The sequence below is a fragment of the Hipposideros armiger genome, unplaced genomic scaffold (genome assembly GCF_001890085.2).
Source record: "Hipposideros armiger isolate ML-2016 unplaced genomic scaffold, ASM189008v1 scaffold_2067, whole genome shotgun sequence".
NCBI lineage: Eukaryota > Metazoa > Chordata > Mammalia > Chiroptera > Hipposideridae > Hipposideros > Hipposideros armiger.
In genome coordinates, this window is record NW_017733415.1 from 2,659 (window position 1) to 9,424 (window position 6,766).

At 44.4% G+C, this 6,766-nt stretch overlaps 1 protein-coding gene across 1 annotated transcript in view; it reads left to right on the forward strand.

The window, feature by feature from the left end:
• LOC109378498 (solute carrier family 41 member 3-like) overlaps positions 1-6,766 on the forward strand; it is a gene marked incomplete at its 3' end in the record, with an annotated part of 87,170 nt that overhangs the window by 723 nt on the left and 79,681 nt on the right. The window lies entirely within an intron of this gene.

A 6,766-nucleotide genomic window follows, 5' to 3' on the forward strand; every position in this document is an offset into this window, starting at 1 on the left:
TCTCAATATCCACATCAATCTCCAAAAATTGACTCTGATGTCAAATGTCCACTCCTATTTCAATCATCACTATTCCCTGAGGGATGACAAAACTACTTGGCCAGCCTGACTTATGTTGTCATCACTCTTTGAGAGGAGGCAGGGCCCCTTGATTTACACCCTACCAGAATCCCATAGAGTGAGGAACTGGGAGTTACCCATCAAACGAAAAAGTTACCCATGTACCATACCTTTCCTGTTCTTCCACCATCAAAGCCCCATTCCTTGTATCAGCATGATTTTAAGAAGTCTTCCCTGTACAAGTATAGTACCCAAGAATACTTGAAGTCATTACTGACCAGATCTTTTCTATTAGTTGGCAACCAGTTGAGAACAACCAGTTGTCTTGAGTGGGGCAAGACAACTCGGAGAAGCAGGGTTGACATATCCATCAGTCCCCACCTCTGCCTCACTCACTGCTACAGGTGCTCAGTGCCACCGGGGACCTTGAACCCCACCCTTCACTGATTTGGAACCAATCAGGGTCTGAGTCCCAGTCTGTCACTTAGCTGTATGGCTGGGGGTTTAAAATTTTTTGAAAGCAAAACTTAAAAATCAGGAGATTTCATGCAAAAATCTGAATTCCTTTTTTCTCTAGAAAACCTGGCAACCCCTAAAACATTGGACCCACATTCCCTCATGGCTACCATCAGTGGTTGCTTCCCACTGTAGGTGTTTGTGTGCTCTAGTTTGGCACAGTCCCCACCACTCCCTCTCGTGGCACCATCCCACTTCACTCTGTTACCATCTGGCCCTGCCCCTTATGGAATTCTCAGTGACCCTCCTGGCATCCCAGCTGTCCAGTTCTTCATAACATCCCAGCACCAGTGACTGCCAGCTCCACTCCCAGGTTCCACCTGGATCTTGTCAGGTCCCAGGATGGTTGTCTCTCAAACAGGAGTCTGTCCCAGTCTGACTCAGCCCCATGCCCTATGTTCAGTCTCTCCATAACTTCCAGACCCTCAGCCCTCTTCTTCCTCCCAGTGACCTGGTACTCTCTAGCCCTACACCCTTTGTTTAACCCATGGTCAGTCAGCACTGCTCTAACCTCAAGAATACCTTAGTGCCTGGCTTCCATGTACCAGGAGTTTCACATCCCAAAGATTTCCTCCCATGGATTCTCTCCTCCCCATCCCACGGCCACCTCCCACCTTAGCCTCTTCACCACCCTCCTTACTTCTGATCTTAACTCCCTGCAGTCCATTCTCTATACCAGCGATTTTCAAGAAGTCTATTGAGTGTTTCTATCAGTATAACATCACTGACCATGTTTCCCCATGTGTACACATGCATATTGATATAGCACATGTGTATATTTATGTACACACTGACATATATATATATATATATATAATATATAATATTTATATACACGTTCACATACATATGTCCCCTATGCATACACGTACATACTTTGGTTTAGAAATTATATATACCACAAACACACACATACATATACACATAGGTTTATAAATTACGTATGGAGAGGCAGTGTAATAGTATGCTGTATTGCTTAAGAGCCCAGACTCTAAGGCTAAATGAACTGGGTTTGAGTTTGACCTTTATCACTTAAACAAGTTGCACTCTGTTCCCCAGTTTTCTCATCTGTAAATTAGAAATGACCCTATAGGGTTTTTAAGAGGACTGGAAAGTGTTTATAACACTGCTTGGCATTAGAAAGCACCCAGTGAGAGTTAACTCCTGTTATCCTTGTTGTTATTGATATTCTATCACATATAGTGCTATGAAGATTTTTAAGAACTTATATAAAAGGATAAAAATTAGGCAGAAATATCCATTCTAGCATTTCTTTCACATGCCATTGGATTGTCTGCACCCCACTTGGGGGTCACTGAATAAGCACTGTGTCAGGGCTCTCCACAATGCAGATCTTTCTGAGTTTTAAAATCTCTAATTGATTTCTCTACTGCCAACGGGATAAAATTCATACTCCTAAAATGAACATCCGAGCATCCTGCACTCACCTCGGTTGTATCGATGAGGATGGCTTTAGCTACAGATGCTAGAAAACATGACCTATAGTAGGTTCAATAAGAAGGAACTATGTCAGCTCCCAAAATGAGATTTCCGAGAGAGGGTGATTCAGGACTGAAAAGTGATGTCATCACTGACTAACAACCTCCAAGGACCCAGGATCTTTCCAAATTCCTGCTGGGTCAGCTTTGTCTTCATGGCCACATCACGTCCATAAAGAGAGCCATCTGTTCTGGTTCTTCCTTCTTAAGCATAAGGAAACTTCCCTAGGAGCCCCCAACTTCTCATTGGCCAGGTTTGAGGCACGTCACACTTTGAAATCAAATATTGGCAAAGGGAATGGAATGGCTATGATTGGCATGGCCTGATTGATCTGAGCAGAGGAGAGGGCACCTGCCCCATGAGGTGGGTTTCTTTGTGCAGTTGGGTTCTGTGATGAAGGTCAAAGAGGGGCAGTGGTGCCCCACTGGCATGGCCCTCACCTGCAGCTCCGGCCAGCAAGTGTTGGCTTTCCTCACTTGGGCTATCCTCTCCCTGTACCCCGAGTGGAGAGGCCACTGTTGTCTTTGCTGACCCTGTTCACATAGGGAGTCTTTCATGGAGCCTTTCCTTGGGCGCCAGCCCAACATTTTATCTTCACACGGAGCATTGTTTCTACAGCTGATAGGATATTTGCCATTTCTTGTTACCTTGTGCATTAATCTGATGCTCTATACTGTTTGAATGTGAACTGACAGGAGAGGCTACACTTTCTTTTTTTTTAATTTGTTTTTCTGGAAAAGATAAAACATTTATGTGGTTCGCTATTCAAAAGGCTCACAAGTGTGCACAGGGACCAGGCTCTCCAGTCTACCCAGAGATAACCAGTGGGACCCAGTATTGTATTTTTTCCTGAAAATATTTGATGCACGTACAAGCAAGTATTTATATCTGTTTATCTGTCTCTGTGGTTTTTTTCTTACCCTTTTACCCAAGTGGTAGCATATACAAACTGTTGAGTGCTGTGCTTTTTTTACTTTAAAATATATCTTGGAGATTATTCTTTATAGATATATTAAGAGCTTCCTTTTTTTAAATGATTGTTCAGTATCCCATCATATAGATATACTATAATTTATTTAATCATTTCCCTCTGATGTACTTTTAAATTTAACAATGTATTCGTTTCCTTGGGCTGCCATAACAAAGTACTACATACTGGGAGGCTTAAACAACAGAAAGTTATTTTCTCACAGTTCTGGAGACTAGATGTCGAAGATGAAGGTGTCAGCAGGGCTTGGTGTGTAGATGGCCATCTTCTCCCTGTGTCTTCACGTGGTCTTCCCTCTGTGTCTATGTCCAAATTTCCTTTTCTTATAAGGCCACCATTCATATTGAATTAAGGCCCATCCTAATGACCTTGTTTTAATTTAATTACCTCTTTAAAGCCCCTATCTCCAAATACAGTCATATTTTGAGGTACTGGGAGTTAGGACTTCTATTTTTTTGGGGGGCGGGGGGACACAATTCAGCCCATAATAACAGCTTAAAATGGTATCCCTAACAAATGCTCTAATGAATAACCTTGACATTTTATACATGCCTGAGTAAATGAGTAGAGTAAACTGTTGCAAGTAGAATTGCTGGGTCAAAGGGTACATGCATTTGTGACTTTGATAGATATCACCAGATCACCTACCATAGAGGTTAGACTAGTTATACTCCCTCTAACACCATAGGGAAATGCCTGTTCCCCAGAACTCATTAACACAGTCTATTTCCAGCCTCTTTGATCTTTAACAATCTAACAGATGGGAAATTGCATTTCATTGTACTACTGTGTTCATTTCTATTGCTGTATAACAAGTTATCTCAAAACTTTGCCACATAAAACAAAACTTATTATCTCGTGGTTGCAGTGGGCCAAGATCCAGTTTAGCTGGGTTTTCTGCTTCAGGCTTTCTCGTGAGGCTGCAGTCGAAGTGTCAGCCATGGCTATAGTCATCCTCTCAGCTCACTCACATGGTGTGAGCAGGTTGTTGGACAGAGGGCCTCAGTTCCTCACTGCTTGTTGCCCAGTGGCCACCCTCAATTCTTTCCCCTGTGAACATCTCCAGCATGGCACCGTGCTTCATCAAAGTATGTGGTCTGAGAAGTAAATAGAGTCTGCTAGCAAGATAGAAATCACTACCTTTTTATTTATTTATTAAGATTTTTATTGAGGAATTGGGGGAGGGGAACAGTGCTGGGGAATTGGGGAAGGGGAACAGCCAAGTTGTTGTCTTTCAATCGTAGTTGTGGAAGGCGCAGCTAGCTCAGTTCCCAAGTGCAGTCGCCATCTGGCTGCCCATTGGCAGCTCATGGCCGCTCAGCTTAAGGTGCTGTGTTCAATCTTAGTTGCAGGTGGGCGTAGCCCACCATTCCATGCGGGAGTCCAACCCGAAACCTTGCTGCTAAAAGCACACGCTCTAACCACTATCCGGCCTCCCATCAGCAGCTCAGGGCTGCTCAGCTCAAGGTGTCATGTTCAATCTTAGTTGCGGGTGGGCGTAGCCCACCATCCCATGCAGGAGTCCAACAGGCAACATTGTTAGAAGCACATGCTCTCACCAGCTGAGCCATTCTGCCACCTGTTGGCAGCTCAGCAGCAGCTCGGGCGCAGCTCTCTGGCCCATGTGGGAATCGAACTGGTGACCTTGTTGCTCAGAGCTGGCACTCTTAACCAGCTGAGCCACTCGGCCGGCCCCAGAAACCACTGTCTTTCATAACCTAATTACAGAAGTGACATGTTTGCTTCTCTTGGCTAGAGTTCAGCCCACACTTGAGGGAAGGAATTACACAAGAGTGTCAATACAGGAAGCAGGGATCACTGGGGCCATCATGGAGTGCTGCCTGTTGTGTCCAGTGGAGTGTAATTTGCATTTTTTAACATGAGTGAGTGAGCTTATGCTGCAATGAATAACCAAATATCCAAATATCTTTGGATATTTCTGTTTATATTCTTTGCACGTATTTCTATGCAGTAGTTGTCCTTTTTCTTATTGATACCTAAGTGCTCTTTATATATTAAGTTAATTGGTCCTTATATTGTGATATGGGTTGTAAATGTTTCCCATTTTTCTATTTATCTTTTGACTTTGCTTTTGGTGGGGTTTTTTTGCTGTACATATTCTTTTAATGTAATCAGATTAATACTCTTTCTTTAAGACTCTGAGCCTGTGTCCTCCTTAGAAACAGAAGGTGTCTCTTATACAGTTGTCCAGAATGTGTTCATATAAAGAAGACAGAACTCTACTTTCTGCCATGAGTCTGCTCTCATTTTGTTACATATATCAGAAGTTCAAAATGGCAATCCACAGTGCTGGTCTACAGGGTAGTCAGGAACCCTGGGCCCCATGTGGGTGGGATGGAGATAAAGAGGAGGGAGGGTCTGGCAGGTATCACACCTTAACAAAGACCTGGAGCAGCTTAGAAAGGCAACAGGGCAAGTGGGCTGGCTGAAGGGAAAGGCAAGGGGGTGGAGAGTTATCTGATGGAAGAGATCAGAGACTAGGTTAGGTGACACAGGGTGTGAAGCCAGCCTGTTGTGATTGCTTCCTCTTTGCCCTATTGATGAGAAAGGGATGGTTGAACACAGGGCACCTGACACTGGACAATTGAGAATCAACAGTGCATTAATCACATGTACTCACAACCGGGAGAGGCCAGTGTGTGTCACATGGAGTCCTAAGGAGGGTGCATTTGGCAGCAGAATGCGCCCAAAGGGACTGTAGGAGGTACTGTGTGGTATCAAAGGGTCGGGGAGCCCCTGGTTTCTGCAGGAGTGTGACTGGCTGGTTCACAGGCTGGCGGGGAACTAGCACCTGCTACTCAGGAATAAGAAAGCACAGTTCCCATGAAAAGAAGTGCTGTGGGCTAGGGGACCTTATCTGTGGGGACAGAATGGGATGGGCCACTGGTTAGGGTATTCAGTCCCCACTGCCTTCCCCCAGATGTCACAACAGCTCATAATACTGTTAGTTTTAGGCCTTACACCATATTGACCTCTGATGCCTTGACACCATCTTAAACCTTAATGGTGATTAGGACTTCTAGGGAGCAGATGAAATGCCTCCCTAGCTAGTGAATCAGGCTCTTGAACAGGAGGGAGAGGACCCCATGGTGAACTTATACAGATTCCCCTTTGTGGCCATTAACTGCAATTGAGGGACCTGTGTGTGTGTGTGTGGGGGGTGTTGTCTGAGAGTGAGCCCTTCTCAGCACAAAGTCCAGGTCGTTTGCAAAGGTCCTTTGCAACTTGAGCAAAGAATTGAATGAGATACCAGAGTAAAGTAGTGAAAAAGCAGTTTATTAAGAAGAGATAGTCCATTTCAAAGAAGTAGAAGCAGGCCCGAGCAGTAGAGAATGGCTCAAGGGCCCATTATTAGAAGAGAAATTACATTCCCAATTGTTTGGAGTGGGCCACGCCCAAAGGCGAGCTCAAAAAAGGGAGGAAGGGGTCAAAAAGGGAAGAAACGGTCAAAAAGAGGGTGAAGCGGTCAAAAGGGCCGACTTCCCAGGACTTGGAGTTGTTATCCCCTTTCTCTAGAATGGGATGTTCCCCTCTGGGCATGGGACCACTTGACTGACACATTTGTTTCCAGAATTCAGTCTGTTATAACAATAACTTCCAGGCATAAGTATGATATTATAATAATGGTATATGAGGCTCGGTTGAAATGAAGGTCATTATGGCCTTTACTGTGCAGGTGTG